This window comes from Triticum aestivum, chromosome 7D (genome assembly GCF_018294505.1).
Source record: "Triticum aestivum cultivar Chinese Spring chromosome 7D, IWGSC CS RefSeq v2.1, whole genome shotgun sequence".
Classification (NCBI taxonomy): domain Eukaryota; kingdom Viridiplantae; phylum Streptophyta; class Magnoliopsida; order Poales; family Poaceae; genus Triticum; species Triticum aestivum.
The window spans coordinates 496,053,527-496,072,683 of NC_057814.1; positions in this window are offsets into that span (position 1 = coordinate 496,053,527).

Consider the following 19,157-nt stretch of genomic DNA (forward strand, 5'->3'; position numbering starts at 1 on the left):
AAAATTTTCAATATCCAAAAATAATATTTTATAAAGTAATCACATGTTTGGTGCATTTTTTTATAGTTACTGCCCAGTTTTTATAATTACATCCCAATTATTATTTCTTAAAGCCCATTTTCTTGTTAAGCCTAATGCATCCCTCCTAGGAAAGATTTGCAGCCCAGCGGGGCCGAGAATAACAACTTGACCTTGCCTGGGTATTCCTAAAAAAAGTATAGCTGGGCTAGCCATTTTCAGCTTGAAAAAAATTACTATCTGGGCTGGATATCTAGGCTGGATATCTGGCCTGGGCTAGACGGGCCACAGCCGGCCCAGTTAATACCTGCAGCGATGTTTTCGTTGTTGTTCAGAGGAGAAAAATTAATATCTGGGCTAAACATCGAAAAACTCTGCAGTGCTCACACCTCAAAAACACAAATACTGCTCGAGCTGCTTGGTCCCAGCTGTCGGCCGCTTCTTGTGCAATTCTCTCGTTTATTGACTACTACATAGGTTGACAATGGTGTGGGACCGTGATGTCAGGAAACCAGGAGGAAGCAAAATAAATTATAGTTATATATATATAATAAGGAGGCACTTGCGTACGTGAGGCTATGGACCTGGTGGGTCCCCATTGTCATCCTCTCCAAGTAAAGTCATCTCCTCGCCCGCGCGCACTTTCCGCCCGAAACAGTCAGCGCCGCCCGCCCCGCTTCCCGGTGCAGGCGATTGCTCCACCTTCAAACGACACAAGTGTCGTCCGTCCGTCCATGTGCCGCCCACATTAATGATACGCGGTTGCCGAGGCGGCTACTCCGGCGCCACATGTCCGTCCCTCCGCCCACCCATCATTGCTTTATAAACTGCTGCGCCGGCCATAGCCGCAGTCATCCGCATCCGTTCCCTTTCTCCTGTCCACACCACTACTGCCCAACATGGCTTCCTCGCGCTCCAGCGCTCTTTGGCATGGGCGGACGACGGAGCACAAGGAGATGGCAGCCATTGCTACCGACCGGCTGGCCGGCAGGGAGCCGGAGGACGACGACGTCCCAATGGAGAACATGGTAGTCGACGATCCGGCGCCAACCCCCTCCTCCGCGCCATCCTCGCCGGTGCATTGCACCATGACCATCGGCGAGGCCCGTGCCCAATATATCGACAGGGTGAGGCAGATGCGTGAGGAGTAGTTCCGGGAGGCGCAGGCCGACGCCGCCTACAACCACCATCTCCTCTAGGAGCACCTGCAGGCGGAGGAGCTGATCGCCGCGGAGCGGGCGGAGCAGGAGGCGCTGCTCGACTCGTATCGCTCCGCCCACAAGGGCCACCTCGAGCGCTGGCGGTACCGCATGCGGGTGGCGGAGGCTGCGGCCGCCTACAAAGAGGCTAGCAAAGAGGGCGATGAAGCGGGAGAGGCGCTGTTTTGCGAGACCGAGAACGAGGCAGAGGACAATGCCGGCTCCGAAGAGTCCCCGCTCCGCTGGCATCGACGAGGCCCTGCTCCGCCGAGGCCCCGCGGCGCCAACAACGAGGCAGAGGACAGTGCCGGCTCCGCCGAGGCCCCGCCCTACCAACAACGAGGCAGAGGACATTGCCGGCTCAGCCGAGGCCCCACCCTGTCGGCAACGTGGGGGAGGATTTCCACCGCTCCGCTGAGGCGCCGCCCGCCGGAACGAGACAGAGGACATCGCCGGCTCCGCCGAGGCCCCGCCCCACTGCCAACGAGGCCGCGCCACACAGAAAACGAGGAAGAGTAGAACATGGTAGGTCGCTGCCGCTCGAGTCCAAGTAAGGCCACCGCTGCTACCCTCCGGTTGAAGCCAAGCTAGGTGGGTTGACCATTGACGGACGGTTAGCTTCTTGGCGGCGACGTGGAGTCAGGGAGCTGCGCTGGAGAAGAACACTGCTTCTACTTAACTGCTGGTGCAGTTGGCTGACTGACACGTGGGCCCAACAGGCCACATGTCAGTTACGCAACTGCACCTGCAGTTAAGTCACTGAAGCTTCTGTTCGGCTCAGCGGGACACAGGTGGGTAGCTTCGGTTAATTAATTATACCTCCAGCGCACCCCTTTTTAGTTGAAGAATGTATGAAATGTAATGAAATCCGGCATGTTTATATGAAATCCGACCGTGTATGAATGAATTTATTTCGATTAGTTCGAATTCCTGTATCACTGGCATTGGATGAACATGCAAAACAATACGTACTAGCATTATTCCCAGGGTGATCACCTCGTTTGCAGCAGTTTCACATGTACTCCCTCCGGTCCTTTCTAGTCTGCACACAAGTTTTGTCTGCAGTCAAAGTATCTCTACTTTGACCAATCTTATACAAAAAAGTATGCACTTTCACAATGTGCGAAGTAAAAAGGAACAGAAGGAGTACAAAGAGTTTGAGCAGCTTTTTAGCATTTCTGTACATTGCAATCAAACACACAGGCCTGGCAATTCATAGAGAACATTCAAAACAATCGATGATTATGCATCTCAGCGACTCACATGTCAGAGGCAATATTTACTTCACAACTAAAGAATAAAGAAAAAATTGATCGACACTGCTGACATCAAAGGGCGTCCGATTCGAAAATATCAAACGCATGTCTTGCTAAAATCAATGAGCAAAATTTGACAAAGTTGTCCCATTCCAAAATATCAAATGCCTACGATTGTGGAATGGGCAGGGTTTGCCATCAGTTCGAACATTGACATGGCACCTCGTGCTAAATAAACCAGCTGTTCTTTTTGTGCAGTTCCACCAAAATCAACCAAATTCGCGCGTAGCTTGTATGATTTCGCCCTTATATGTTGCAACGCCTTGAACTTATCGGCACCTCCTTTCTTGTGGTGGAAATGAATGATTCGATGTATTCATGAACATTTTGTGCAGTTCCCATTGAAATCAAGCTGAGCACCCCTGTTTGCACAAATACAAAAAAGTGATTAGTATAAAGCAAACTGTACTATGAATTGACAGTTTCAACAGGCACATACATGGTCCATGTAGAGCACACTTTTAGAAAAATGGAACTCACCAGAAAGAATCCTAGAACAACATTGTACTCGCGCATCACAGCAAAAAATGGAGATTTGTCAGTCCTTCTGAGCTGAAGTTAGTTTGGTCTTGTGGGGAGTAATGTAACCATCCTTCAACTGCTCCTTCTGATGAGAAGATAGACAGGGCTTCTTCATCCTGGCATAATCGGAACTAGTCACTTCACGTACTCCATATTCTTCTTCAGAGGAAGATGATCCTGTTGTGCAAAGACAAGAGGACTACTAAATGCTAGCATCCCTGTTTGCTCGAAAAAAAGGAAAGGAAATATTTAAAACAGCACAGATGAAGCACTTCTCAAGGACAATACCACTTTTTCATGACAGTATCTAAACAGTAGCACAACACCAATAGAGATGACAAAGCTCAATCATATGGATGAAATCAGTGGGCGAGTACCAACCTTTGTCAGGAGGCTTATTGTGTAGAGCATACAGATGAAGCACTTCTCCGGAACCATCTGTTGCTATCTACGGTGGTGGCCATGCTTACTATATACTCCTCGATTAGTTTAATGTTTCCAACATCTTCTTGTGCAGTTCCACTAAAATATATGGTATCTTCAAAGAAGATCCCTGTTTGCACAAGTAGAGATAATTACATATTACATTAAGAGTGGCATCAAATCAGTGGCAAAACAATTGCTCGTTCCAGCCATAGCAATAAATTAAGATGCAAAACTATATCATTACTTGTGTCATCACAGTTCCAGTGCTTCATTACAGCACCGGGAGTTGATTTTTGTTTTTCTTCCGCTTGTTCTTCCCCTTCATCACTTGGTTCAATAACAGACAAGCTTCGCCTTCAATGTAAGATTTGGCATGTCAATTAGGGAGCACAAGTATAGTACTAAACTTAATTTTCTGATGAAAGTGGCAAAATACAGGCCAGCAGTTGTGAAATATCCTTATCTTACCTCAATGGGATATTACGGTGCACATACAGATTGGAAGTCTTGTCTCCATTTGTGCAGTTCACTAAAATCAAGCAACATTATCGTACAAGTAGCACAACATATGAAAGCACACTGCAGAATCATGTGAAAGAAGGCTAGTACTGACCTCTCATGATGCGGAATTCAAACAACTCACAAGAAGAAGATCTGAACCAAATTCGCCTTAACGGATAGGAAGTAAGATCTCCTCTTGTGCAGTTCCACTAAGATCAAGCAATCAAGCAACGTTGTCGGTGTGACATTTTGGTTGAACTGCACAAAACACTCTTAAAACAAAAGTGTTTTGTGCAGTGCAACAAAAGGTCACAATGGCAACGAGGTGAAGTAGATAACCCTGTTTACACAGAGGTGCAAAGGAAACAATTAGTGGTCAATAACGGTGGATGACACAGAAGCCAACAAAAAGAAGCATCTACCTTATCTAAATGGGAAAGAAAGCAAGACAGTAGCATTTCTCAAACGGTGGCATTGATTAATATTAACATAGAGATTATATTAACAATAAAATTCGTTAAACATGTAATTTGCTTTTAACTGTGGCATTGCATCAATTTTCCAGCGGCATTATTAGAGGGTGTTTGTTTACAGGGACATTTTGGTGTAGGGACTAAAAAAACTCCGTGTCAGTCCCATCTAAACCAAACAGGAGGGACTTTTAGGGACTAAAAGTGGGCATTTGGGACTAAAGAAAGAAGACCCCGAGGGAGTCTTTTTGGGACTTTTTCCAACAGTTGCCCCTGCCACGCATCGCACCTTGTCTCTATTAGTTCATTACTAGGGGTAACATGGTCTTTTAGCATGTCATTTAATAACCTCTAGTCCATGTTTAGTCCCTGGAACCAAGCAGGTAGGGACTAGGGAGTTTTTAACCAAACAGGGCCTTAGATTAACAACAGCTAATGAGTTGCACGGGACAGTGGACGCACCAGCACCATGTGCATCTACCGATGTACTGTGGTCATGCACAGTCTGTTGCAACAAAGAACAAACAACCAAGGAGCATATTTGTGTTGGTCCCAGTTTTGTTATCTTTAGACACCTTTCCCTATGTGAGCGCAGCAAATCTAGTCCTGCTCAAACTCTACAGCCTTGTCCCTTCCTTTCCTTTTTGAACTAGTACTTTCGCCCCTTCCTTTCCTCTTTGAACCACGTCCTAGATTTATGCGATACAACTTTACCCACTACTTTCCCCCATTCCTTTCCTCTTTGAGCCACGTCCTAGATTCATGCTATATACAACTTTCCCTCTTCATTTCCTCTTTGAACCATGTCCTAGATTCATGCTATATACAACTTTTCCCACTACTTTCCCCCACTCCTTTCCTCTTTGAACCACGTCCTAGATTCATGGTATACATGCAGCTAGAGCAATGCATGTGGAGTAAGTAAATTATACCTTAAGGTTCTTGGGGCGTGGTTTGGTGGGCGACGGGACGGCGGCGAAGAAGAAGTGGTCGGAGGCCCTCCCGCGTCGCCGCTGGGTGGAAAGTGAACAGCTGCGCTGGTAGTCCCTCGCCGACGGCGACAGCGTTAAGCCTCCTTCCCTTCCCGACGGACGGATCATGCCGGCTGTTTGAGCAGCAGTGAGGGGAGAGAGAGGCCAACGAAGTCTTGTTTAGATCTGGAGAGGCCGAGAGAGTGTGAAGAGAGCAACTACAAGCGTTGAGGCTCCAGCGTGTATATATATACTGGAGAGAGAGTGTCAAGCGTGCAAACCCTAGAAAACATTTTGACCAGTCAAAGAATTCTCCTGGCACAAATTATGCTCAATTGTAGTTATCGAACCCGAGACCTCAAGTTTGATGAGCGAACAGGCTAACCAGCTACACAACCCTCCCGTTATGTTCAACGAGAGGGAAATAACCTTTTATACATTCCTGCATTCGTGTGACAAGCATGCCGTGTTTTTTTGTGTGTGTGGGAGTCATTGGGATTTCAATCATAATCGTGTCATGTGGCTTTGGTGGTAAGACTATCCACAGTGGTGCAGAAATAATGCAGCCTTAGTCACCTTACCTCTCTCCACGTAGTATGTTGAGTCCCACCAGTCAGAGGGTGAAACAAACAAATTAATAAGAAAAATTAAAAGCGCCAGCGGTGTATCTTACCTCACACATCTCGCTACTTCTTGGGAACACTGTCCAATTGATCCCTCTGTTCGCTCACGTACTATTTTAAGTGAATCCTTATTATAACATGCACACAAATTTTGGGCACTTGTATTCGACTTAAGTCAGTGTGCCACCGTATCTCGTATACTTACTACTCCCTCCGTCTAGGTGTAATAAGTCACGTTAGAAGGTGCAACGGGACCAAGGTGCGTGTGTGTGTGTGTGTTTGTGTGTTTAACAACACGTGTGTGTTAGAGAGAGCGACAGATCGACCTACTCCTATAGAGAGATGTTGTGTAGTGTACGATTTTAGCCGCGAGAGTCGGTGCATCCTCTCGTTTCCGGGCGTGTTCGGTAGGGAAATGCGGACAGCTGCCACGCCCGCTCCTGACCAGCCTGGCCCACCCAAAGCCCCTCCATCGCCCGCGCGCGCTTCCCGCCTGAAACGGTCAGCGCCGCTCCAAAGAATCGGTGCCGCATTCATGCCCGGGCAGAGCGGACGTGACCTCTCACTGGCGCAAGAGTGATGGTTGCTTCGTCCGTCCAACTTACTGCTGGGTCTATGTGATTTGACGGCTCATTGGTCTTTATTACTGAGGTGGTAGGACTGATGGATGTCCCACGCTTTCGGCGAAAGGAGGTACTACTACTAGATTACAATTTTCTCCATTCTTACAGCGGAGGCGTGCAAGAGCTGTGAAAACACGCAGGCTCCGTGATTACATGGCCCACCTCACACTATCACCGTGCGACACCTAACTGTTTACATAGTACTCCCTCCATTCCTAAATATTACTAGATGAGTCCCCGCGTGTTGCCGCGGAACAGCGGTATATCTCTCTGCGCAAAATTATCGATTTCATAGAACTAAAAAAAACTCTATAACCGCATGAAAAATGTGGTAGCCAAACTAAATAAACTCCCATCATCATTTAGATCATCCCCAGTAAGGAAAAAAGATCAGCCAACTCCTACTGCATAATGGGATTATATTTTTATTTTTGACATGTTAATGGGACTTAAAAACTCACTTACATGCATGCTACTGGTGCATGCTTGCATGCAGACATGTTGATGTGATTTAAAACCCACTCACATGCATGTGTCACGGTATTTCTGCATGCTTGCATGTGGCTTAGTGTGGAGCCTCTCAACGTATAGATCAGACGGCTATTATGGACTGATTTACTTCATCTAACGGCTACATCAATTTTGATGATGTGGCTCAAGGAGAGGATAGAGAATTCCTAGTAGTGGGGGCTAGCTATTACTAGTAGATAAGTCTTTGTAGAGATTCCACTACATACGGAACAAAATGAATGAATCTACACTTAAAATGCATCTATATACATCCGCATGTGGTTCATGGTGAAATCTCTACAAAGACTTATATTTAGGAACGGAGGAAGTACTAGTATAGTACGTACTGTAATTTATCAGCGAGATAAATTTGTACAATGCTCTGAAGCTTCCAGCTTCTGTTACATGTATCTTGCGTCCAAGGTTTCCCGTTGCAACATTTCATCAAATACAAAGGAGACTAACATGCATGCTATTGCATCTCAATGATTGACAGATCATAGCAAATATGTACTCCCTCCGTTCCAAAATAAGTGTCTCAACTTTGTGCAAACTTTAGTACAAAGTTGTACTACTACTAAAGTTGACACTTATTTTGGAACAGAGGCAGCTAAAGAAAAAAACGATCCATGCAGTCCTAGCCCTTGAACCATGAACCCTGACCAGGCTTCAATTTGCTGGCAACGTTCGAGCTTCCTAATAAATGAAGTTTGCAACCTTTTGACCATGAGATCATTTTGTGCAGTTTCACCAAAATCGAGATGAGCATCCCTATGGCAAAGAAATTGAAGAAGCGTGATTAGAATAAGATTACTGGGACTAGTTGATGAGACATAAACTCATCACAAATACAGTACGTAGAAGCCAGTAGAGGTATGTGCGGGGCAAAGAAGTAGAGAAATATCCACAGGGAGTGATGTGGGCAGCTGGAGCAGTGGTGCAAGCCGGCTGTAAAGGGAGTTGTACCTGAGGGACGTAGCTCAACCTTGAGGAGGGCGGCGGGAGGCGGCAACTGCCCACGTTGCGGCAGTGAGCAATGGACGAAGGCAACCTCACTGGCTTTGTGAGAGAGAACGGCGGGGATCCCTGATCGGAACGTGCCAACAGTGGATTTTCGCCGTCGGCGACGGCCACCGCATCTACACAAAGCACCCACCCCTTCCCCAAGCGGACGTGATCCGCCGGGATGTTAGAGATGTGGCCACAGTCGTTTTGTGCGAGAGAGTGTGAAGAGAGCAACCCCAGCAAGCAACCGTGTATGCTAGCCCGTCCTGACTATGTATATAGTGGAGCGGTTTCCTTTTCTCTCCATATGAACCTATCATATTGCGTACGTGCCACTGAAGAAAAAACAACTTTATTTATAAATGACGCGGCACCTACTACTCGTTCTCCTATAACCTTGCGCTTGGCATCTCCAAAATATTAACCTTGCGATTGGCTCTTCACCTCTTCGGGAAGTCGAGCAATAATGGTAGTGCAGTATATATCGTTCTGGCTATATGAGACCGAATGAATTGCTGCACGTCCACCACGTGGGCGAGGGTCGAGGGGCGAGGGAGAGTGCTACATACGGAGCAAAATGAGTGAATCTACACTCTAAAATACGTCTATATACATTAGTGTTTGGAGTATGTACTAGTAGTTCATATTGAAATCTACTAAAGGACATATATATTCCAAACAATATGATATAATCTCTATAACCAAGGTAGTAGGGACGAGGAGTAAACGGAGGGAGCAGTAAATTTTTCTCCTCGTCCTGCGAGCCACCGCGCGCATGGGCGAGGGAGCGGGCGTAAGGCGGAGCAAGCTTCACCTCATCCTGCGAGCCACCACGCCCGTGGGCGGGGGAGACAGCGTACTAAGCAAGCTTCTCCTCGTTCTGCGAGTTGACGGGACACATCAAAAGTACTCCAGTGTATAGAGCATTGCCTCTAAGGTAGGCCCCACATGGTTTGCCTCTTTTTTTAACATAACACATCAAGTCGAAATTTGTTTGTTCACCCGTGGTAGACGATCCTCCCTCCACCAAGTGGACAACCAGTACACGTGCCAAATTACCACGTGGGCTGCCTTTTTCATACAGAAATGAGCTCCACCGTGTACCCGCACGGGTGTGGTTGCGAAACAGACGGGAGTACGTGCGCCGTGCATGCACCACTTCTCTTCGTGCACGTCCCCCACCTACGTGGGTGTGTGTGAGAGATACAAACCGCGTTCGTGAGTGTTTTTTGTTTTGGGGTGGGGGTGGGGTGGGGGTTGATTTCGTGAATTATTTGTGGGAATATGTGTCGATGACATCTCAAACAAAATTTTGCATGCAATGTGTGTGAAATGGAGGCCTATCCATATCATACATAGAGGGTCGGGCAATCCACGAGAAGAGAGGGAGCAGTCATAGCTATCGATAGAGTCGAAGAGAGGATCAAGTGGGTGGGTGCGAGATCGATGAAGAGAGCCATCGAAATTCTGTGTGTGTGTGCAAGTCAAAGATATAGGGCTATTGGCCTACCGGAACATTAGAGGGCACATGTCAAGTTTGTGTGTGGCAGGGAGACATGACTAGAGCGCTCGATGTATCGGTGTGTGTGGGGGGAGGGGTGGGGGAGGGGTAGGTAGAGTCCTAACTATAGAGGTAGAACGACTCGTATATGTGTTGAGAAGGAGAGACCCAGCTATGTCTTGAGGGAGATCGGTCGACATCCATACATAACTGAAGGACGGGAAATATGATGGGACAGAGAGAGAGAGGAGAGAGATAGGGAGGGAGAGGGGTAGAGTGCTGGATGTGTGATGGAGTTGCTTCTTGAAGATGGTGGGAGAGGCCTAGTAGACAAACTGAGGGTGGAACTGCAATGTTATCAATAAGAGTGGGGATGTGTTTCTGTGTGTGCCTGTGCGTGATAGATCTGTCGCGACACATCCATGGATGATGAAGGGGAACCATGTGTTTGGTAGCAAACCTAACTAGATCGGTAGATCAATTGTTGTTTGTCGAAGGAAGGGAGAGACACAAGTAATGAGGTAGATCGATTGACGTGTGGGTAAAAACGAGTTATAAGGACCTGGCTAGCTATATGTATAGCGAGAGATCGGTTGGTGTACGTCCATTTGTTAGAGGCAAATAAGGCCCAGCGAGACGGATAGACGGAGAGAATGGAGCTAGGAGGTGGTGCGAGAGGCCCAACTACTAGCTAGATAGGGGGAGGAGTGTGCGGTTGTGAGATCGATGAAAAGAGGGGCGAGAGTTTACACGTGTGTCTGACCGTATGAGAGACACGAGGCAAGGACACATAAAGGAGGAGATTGAAGGTGTGTGTGTGTATGTTGTAGGCAGGCATCACTGGAGAGGTTTATCGATCGGTGTGTGTCGGAAAGGAGTTGTGGAGACTCTGGGAGAATGACCTAATGAAAAAAATGAATGTGCCAGGTGGATAGAATGCCGAGGGAGGGGGAGGGCGAGGAGGGCGTGTGCATGCACGAGAGAAAGTTAGTGGTAGCTACAAAGGTTAGAGGATTGTGTGGGTGTAAGAGACTAACAAAGATCATAATTTGATATGAAAGCGGATTCATATATTTGAATAGGAGATCATAGTGTTTTAAACATTGCATGCATGAATATAGCGGTGATACACGTGCTGTGCACATGTTATACCATAATGTGATCATGCATGGCGTTTGCAACTCACAGCTAAATGCCGAAAAATCTAAACCATACTATACATCAAACAATCTCACATTTATTTGAATTTGTGATAATGTATGGCCTTTGCAGCTTACAACTAAATATCGAACAATCTAAACAATACTATATATCGAACATTCTCACTTTTTATTTGAATTTGTGGTAATGTGTGGTGTTTGCAACTCACATCTAAATACTTATAGGCGTAGGGGGCGGGGCACCATACATAATGTGATAAACACATTATACATATGAGACATGGTTTAGATTATGAAGATCTAGCTAGAGCTAGAAATGTAATGTGATTTGAAATCAAAATAAAGTGGATTCAAAAAATCTAGTTCGAGTTCATATAGTACACATAGTTCATATGTAACTCGAGACTAATCATGTGGTGTGCTGTGAAGATAATACACAAACGATGGTTTAACTTGACAATAATGATGATTGTAGATCTTATTAAAACAGAGAAACGAATTCAAATGCTTTGACTTCACAACAATCATTACTGTAGATCTTATTCAAATAGAGAAAAGAACTCAAATTTAGTTCATATTGAAGCGGTAGTATATACGTTTGGAATGCACTAAAACGTTCATTTGAGTAGTAGGTTGCATGCATTATACACGTAGCGAAATATTTTAATTGAACATAACATGAATTCAAAGTTTTGAATGAAATTTGTAGTGCGCATTGATTTGGTACAGTACACGTTAGGCTTGTCCGCAAATTTCAACCCGCGCCTTGTTAGCCCGAAATATTTAAGATATATCTTTGTCTCGTTGTGCTCCGACAACTCCCTCCATCTCAACCCGCGCCTTGCTATTCCGAAATTACAACGCGCGCGAAAAATCCCACCTCCTGTGAAATCCCGACACGCGAAATGCCCGTGGTACCCCTGAACCGAAAGAACCGCCTCAAATCGGTGGTGGTACTTTCGTAACTTACCCCACATTTCGGACAAGCGCGTCTCTAAGCCATGGTTCCCCACTGCCATCCCATCCGCCCACCCATTCGTACACCGAGGCCGCGAAAACCCGCGACGAAACCCCACACCCTGCTCCGTCCGCCACCCAGCCAGAGCCTCTTTCCCGACGACGTCGTCCACAGCAACACCTCGACGTCCCTCATCCACCGTACCGGATGAGGATCCGTCGTCGATCTCATCGTCCCACCGATTCAGCCACCCCGTCCTCCACCTCCAAGGAGCTGCCTCGACGTTCCCCTCATCTTTCGTGCCACCTCCATTCCACACCGCCGTCTTCACCTGCACCACCGGAAGAGCATCATCATCACCGTTTCCTCGGATGAAGCTGCGGCCTAATCGGCGCCACCAAAGAGGTTGTACACTAATCGCCGCATTTTCTTCTTGATTCGATCTCACGGTGCTGCCGGCGCTCGGTCCCGAGCCGACACGGCACGACTCCATCCACGGCGGCGTCGTCGGCCACTTCCTCCACGACGTTGCTCCGTCGGCGACTACGTCCACATCAGTAGGAGCTGCTGCTGCTTTAGCTCTCGCTCGCGCTGCTGCTCTGCTCTTGCTCTTGGTCCCCTGCCTGGTCTGCTCTTGCTATTGCTCTTGCTCGCGCTGCTGCTCTCGCTCTTGCTCTTGCTTGCGATGCTGCTCCGATTTAGCTACACTTCAGTCGACTGAATCGACTTTTGGGTCAGTCGATTTTCAGGGGGTGGGCGGGGGGCTCGCCGGGGTGAAGGAAGAACCAGCCGCAGCGGGGAGGGGGGCTCGTCGGAGAGGTACCCCACTATCTATCTTAGGGTTCAGGATGGGGGCGGTGGTCACCGGCGGTGGCGGGGCGGTGGCAGGGCGGTGGCGTGGGGATCGCCGGAGGAAAAGCTCGGCACGGGAGGGACTAGAGGGATGGTCGGGGCGGCGGCGGACCAGCGGTGGGGAGTGTTTTTGGGGCGGCGCACCGCCGGCCGCGGGCGGCGGGGGGCTGCTGTTTGGCCGGTGGTGGCTGGCGGCTCAGGGGGTGGAGGTTGAAGATGAACCGCAGGCCCTTGATTTCGTATCCAACGGCTGCAAAATCGACTGACCAGAGATGAAAAAGTCAGTCGACCGACGTGTAGCCTCACCTTGCTAGTGCGTTCAGTTTCGACAGCAAAATTCAGTTTCGACAGTTAAGTTCAGTTTCGACAGTTAAGTTCAGACATGAGCGACTGATGTGTTTTACATCTAGCACTTTGTGGTTATGTATTTTACGTCATGTATTGGGGATGCTATTAGAATTCCACTCAGGTTAACGTTGTTCGTTGTCTCTCTTGTCCTGCTTCAGCCTCGGCGTCGTACAACTCACCGGAGCTGCTCCAACAACGAAACTATCCATCACAGCGGAGCAGTACCTCGGGCTCCATCTCCAGACGCCTAAGATCTTCTTCCCCTCCTCCGACAGCAAAGTCAGCCGGAGCATCCTCACCGGCCAACCCAATCACGCTGAGATCGACATGGCTTCGCCAAGGAGGTTGTACACTTGTTGCATCTCTTTTTTACTCTACATGTTATATATATTGTCCACTGAGCACACGGATTTGCTCCTTTAGTGTCTCCTTGAAAGAAAAAACGTAGGAATTTTAATTTTCACTTGTCCTCCTTTTCAAATTCCTATTCATGAAGCACAAGACTAAGAGATAGTAGCATAATAGCATTATAACCGTACATTTTCTTGTGGTTTGTTTTAATCTCACCATGCTTCTTTGCATCCTGTGATCTTCCAATTGTTGTGAATCAAACACCCAGATTGGCAGAAATCCTGTGTTTTTAAATTCTCCGTTTTGCACGTGCATTCCTATCCTATTGCTGTCTATTTCCTATCCCTGCATTGTTGGAATCCTCCAATTCAAACGAGCCCTTACAGAATTACTTCTCTTACAGATAGTTGTCAAAGAAAACCTTGCGTGGTTTGTCCCGCTCCTGCTGTGCCGTCGTCCACCCCAGCTCAGCTGCTCCAACGACAGAAGGGTCCAGCACAGCAGGGATCCGGCCTCCAGACTGTCTTTCGTCGCCTCAGATCTTCTTCCCCACCACTGGCAGCCATGAAAATAGCATTACCATCATCAACCGAGCAGATGACCTCGAGGACTACACGGGTCCGCAAGACAGGTCGCACTCTTTCGTGTCTGCTTACGTTATGCATCGCTTAATATTACATGCTACTTTATCGTCCTATTCACCGATTAGACTCTGAGTCAGCTCCAAACTAATGGTCAAACTTGAGTTTTTAAATGGTTGTGGGGTACATATCGGGGCTGCTATCAATAGTATCTATCTACTATCTAGATAATCTCCGGTGTCTACTATGAGTTTCATGTTGGGTGGGAAACAAACAGTAAAGATGCCATTATCTGTATTTTTAACTGAAGCCATTATCTGCCTGCTATTATTGGTTTTGGGTCTATCCACAGGTTGCTACCATCACTCTGGATTTCTGCATGCACTCCTTACATAATCTCACTATGTTTTATTCCTATGCATGACAGTTATTGTAAACAATGGAACTGAACATGCAGAGCAAAAGAGACGAGCCTTGCGTGGCAATAAAATTTCATGCAGAAGTCGCTCCATGGTAGGCGCAAAGGCAGCCCCCCTCCACCCATTTTTGGATTGTAATTGAGAGGAAGATATATGTTCTGAGGGGGGTTCAGAAGGAGAAGACAACTCCTATTTACCCCCTGAGGTCTTCGCTCTAACTTGGCACGCTGATGTTGGTTATATCATGCATATGGTGTCTTTCATTGCTTACTTTATACATCAAATATGTCATCTGCTTAGTTTAGACATCCTTTGTGCGAATGCCATCTATTTAGTTTATTCATCGTTTATGTGAATTATGCAACGCCATCTTGTTTAGCCAGGCATCATATATATGAATTTTGCAATGCCATCCTGCTTGGCCAGTCATCTTATATGTAAATTATATCAGGCCATCCTTTTTTTCGTTACATATTACATTTGTCAACAATGTTAGTACATTCAACTGCTCTTCGTGTGCATCGGCCATTTGACACGGTGATGGCAAATTCTGGAGTGAAAACAAGGTCTTCAGAGCAGACTATGCTATCTGACGAAGCGCATATCTCGCTGGTTACGGATAGCTCCTCAGAGGAGGATTTAGAGACAGATGACCAGTCCTATTCCCCCCCGAGGTGTATGCTCTAACTTGGCAGGGTTATGTTGCTCATATCATGCGTATGGTGTCTCGCATTGCTATGTTATTTGATTAGTTTAGACACGCTTTGTGTGAATGCCACCTGTTCAGTGTCTAATTACCATATATTTGAATTATGCATTGCCATCTTGTTGCAAGACGTTATATATGTGAATTATACAATGCTATCTTGTTGCAAAGGCATTATATATGTGAATTATGCAATGCCATGCTGTTTAGCCAATCATCATGTATGTGAATTATATCATGCTATCATTTTTTTGTATTACGTGTTCCATTTGTCGACAACATTTGTATATTCAACTACTCTTCCTGTGCATCAGCCATTCGAAGCGGTGATGGAAGTATCTGGAGTGAAAACAAGGTATTCAGAGCAGACAATGCTACCTGCCCTCAGAGGAGGATTCAGAGACTAATGACCAGTCCTATTTCCCCCCTGAGGTCTATGCTCAAACTTGGCAGGGTTATATTACCCATGTCATGAATGTTGTCTTGCATTGCTTAGTTTTTACATCATATATGGATTGCCATCTTCTTACTTGCTTACTATATAAATCATATATTTGAATTATATCATGCCATCATGTTTACATAGTACATACACATCATCTATCTGAATTATGGCATGGCAACCCATTTAATAAAGACATCATATAGTTAGATCATCTCATCCTGTTTAGTGTTTACAGTCATCATATTTTGAATTATGGCATTCTATCCCTGAATGTATGTGAATTATGGCATGCCAACCTATTTAATAAACACATTATATAGTTATGTCGTGTCATCCTGTTTACATAGTCTCATATTTTGAACTATGTCTTTCCATCTTCTTTAGTTAGCCATCATAATGTGAAATTGTGTCATGCTATCCTGTTTAGTTAGCCATCATATATGTGAAATTGTGTCATGCTATCCTGTTTGGTCAGACAACATAAATATGAATTATTTCATGCCCTCTTTTATTCCCCACTATCCATTGCACCTGTCTATCATACAATGTCTATACTTTCAATTACTTTCCTTGTTTATTAGCCATTTGAATTGGAGAGCGTGAAGGCAGTATCTAAGGGAGTAACAACACGGTCTTCAGAAAAGATAGTGCTACCAGTTGATGCAGATAGAACCACGGTTGTACTTGCCCAAGGACCAGATCCACCACACATAACTCAGACTCTCGCAGATTGTACCCCTACCCAGTTGGACAGAGAACCAGCTACACCCCTTCTAACCCCAACCCCGGCAGATAGTAACCCAGTTCCAGTTGACACAGCACCGTCTCCACCACAGAGCACCCAAACACGAGCAGTTAGTAAGGGAACTGCAGTACCCAAAGCACGAGGACCACCACTCCGAATCCCAGCTCAACGCTTAAAGGAGAAGAAGATTTGTTCTCAGGTCAGGTTCTGTAGCTATGGTTCATACTCCTTTGCTCTTGCATTACTGTATTTACTCATACCAACTATTTTCAAATTTGAAGGATGGAATTGAAACTCCAATGGCGCAACAGGTATGTTTTAAACCTGTTTCTTTAACTGGTTTGCTGTTGTAACCTACTCTATGTTGATTTCAGTTTCAATTGAATAAACAGTTATGTTCTCATGTCATGCACATTACAAGTGTTGTTATTGCTCTATAGTTACCCACACTTATATTCTGTCTATTCTGCTTTGTCTTGAACAAATATTATTTGAACTGTGTCTCTATCTTGATTTGGCAACAAAAACAAGAATGATATAGACCATAAACTGACCATGGTACATAGATATATGTTTGTTTCATGCTGTTATCCTGTCCACTTTACTACTGAACTCATTTACCAAAATGAGTTTCATATACAACATGGTAAACATGTGATGTGTCTGCTTGTTTCTCTTTTAGAATGTGGACAAAATATTGGAGAACAGTACCGCGTTATCCAATGGTAAAGGAAGTAATGCAGATAAGGTTCAAGATAGTGAGACATCCCTGTTGGTCTCCAAGAAAGCTGATAAAAACTACCTTGACGACAGTGAGGGAACCCAAAAGTCCTGTCTTGATGTAGTGTTCGAGTTACTGGCCACTACTGCTGGCACAAGCTCTTCGAACTCGCTGCCTGAATCAGTTCGTCTTCTTGAGTCTCAACTTCAAGTTGAAAGACATCGATCAGATGTGCTGCGACAGGAAGCTGAAGAACTGAGGAAGTCCCTGCAGAATTCAGATGCATATTTTCTAGTGCAACAGCAAGCGCTGGAGGATTTAAGCGCCAAACAAGAGAAAGTTAATAAGCTTGCTAAGCATCTTGCCAGCATTATGGGTACCCAGGATATTGTTTCTTGAGATCTTCTGAAGTGGTTTCAGTTCTGGATTTGTTTTGTTGTGGCGTTTATTTGCGCTGGTTGCCAACTTTGACAACCAGAGTATATGATATGCTGCTCTGTTCCCTATATTTGCACTGGTGGCGAACTTTGATGCCCAGTGGATGTAATATGTGTAATAGCCGTGATAGCCTAGCGTTAGTTGCTTGCTTATTTATATCCTAGTTGTCTTGTTTATTTGTTTGCTTGTAGTCATTGCAGTTCTTTTTCCGCGGTTAGCTAGTGGCTGCAATAACCTATTTTTTAAAACTAGGCCACAATAACCATGGGCTAATATTTACTGTAGTGACACTGGGCCTCCTACTGGCCGTAGAAACAGTGGGCCTTCTACGGGCCATAGAAACAATGGGCCTTCTACAGGCCGTAGAAACAATGGGCCTTCTGCGGGCCGTATCATCAATGGGCCTTATACGGGCCGTATGATCGATTGGCCAAACATGGGCCAAAGAGACCGCATTATGGCCGTAAACAGGCTAGAGTTGGAATCGTCCGTTCATGGGCCGACCATAACGGGACATCGTTAATAGGCAGTATTTGGTGATGCTATGAAAATGGCCCAACAGACTAACGGTCCACAAACGGGCCGACTATAACGACGGGCTGAATTTGGCCCACAAGCAGAAAATGACAGTAACGGGCCGTAAGTAACCGAATGCTGCAAATGAGCCCAAGAATAAATGGGCCCTCAGAAGGCCGAAAGTTAACTTGGGCTGGAAACGGCCCAACAGAATAACGGGCCGTTAATGGGTATATGTTGGGGAACGTAGTAATTTCAAAAAAATTCCTATGCACACGCAAGATCATGGTGATGCATAGCAACGAGAGGGGAGAGTGTTGTCCACGTACCCTCGTAGACCGACAGCGGAAGCGTTATCACAACACGGTTGATGTAGTCGTACGTCTTCACGATCCGACCGATCAAGTACCGAACGTACGGCACCTCCAAGTTCTACACACGTTCAGCTCGATGACGTCCCTCGAACTCCGATCCAGCCGAGTGTTGAGGGAGAGTTTCGTCAGCACGACGGCGTGGTGACGATAATGATGTTCCACCGACGCAGGGCTTCGCCTAAGCTCCGCGACGGTATTATCGAGGTGTAATCTGGTGGAGGGGGGCACCGCACACGGCTAAAATATCGTATATCAAGTGTGTTCTTAGGTGCCCCCCTGCCCCCGTATATAAAGGAGCAAGGGGGAGGCCGGCTGCCCTAGGCGCGCCAAGGAGAGAGGGGGAGTCCTCCTCCTAGTAGGAGTAGACTCCCCTTTCCTAGTCCTACTAGGAAAAGAGGGGGGGAAGGAAAGAGAGGGAGAGGGAGAGGGAAAGGGGGCTGCGCCCCCCTCTCCTAGTCCAACTAGGACTCCCCTTGGGAGGGGGCGCGCCACCTCCTAGCTGCTGCCCTCTCTCTCCCCTCAAGGCCCACCAAGGCCCAATACTTCCCCGGGGGGTTCCGGTAACCCTCCGGCACTCCGGTTTAATCCGAAACTTCTCCGGAACACTTCCGGTGTCCGAATATAGTCGTCCAATATATCAATCTTTACATCTCGACCATTTCAAGACTCCTTGTCATGTCCGTGATCACATCCAGGACTCCGAACAACCTTCGGTACATCAAATCACATAAACTCATAATATAACTGTCATCGTAACTTTAAGCGTGCGGACCCTTTGGGTTCGAGAACTATGTAGACATGACTGAGACACCTCTCCGGTCAATAACCAATAGCGGGACCTGGATGCCCATATTGGCT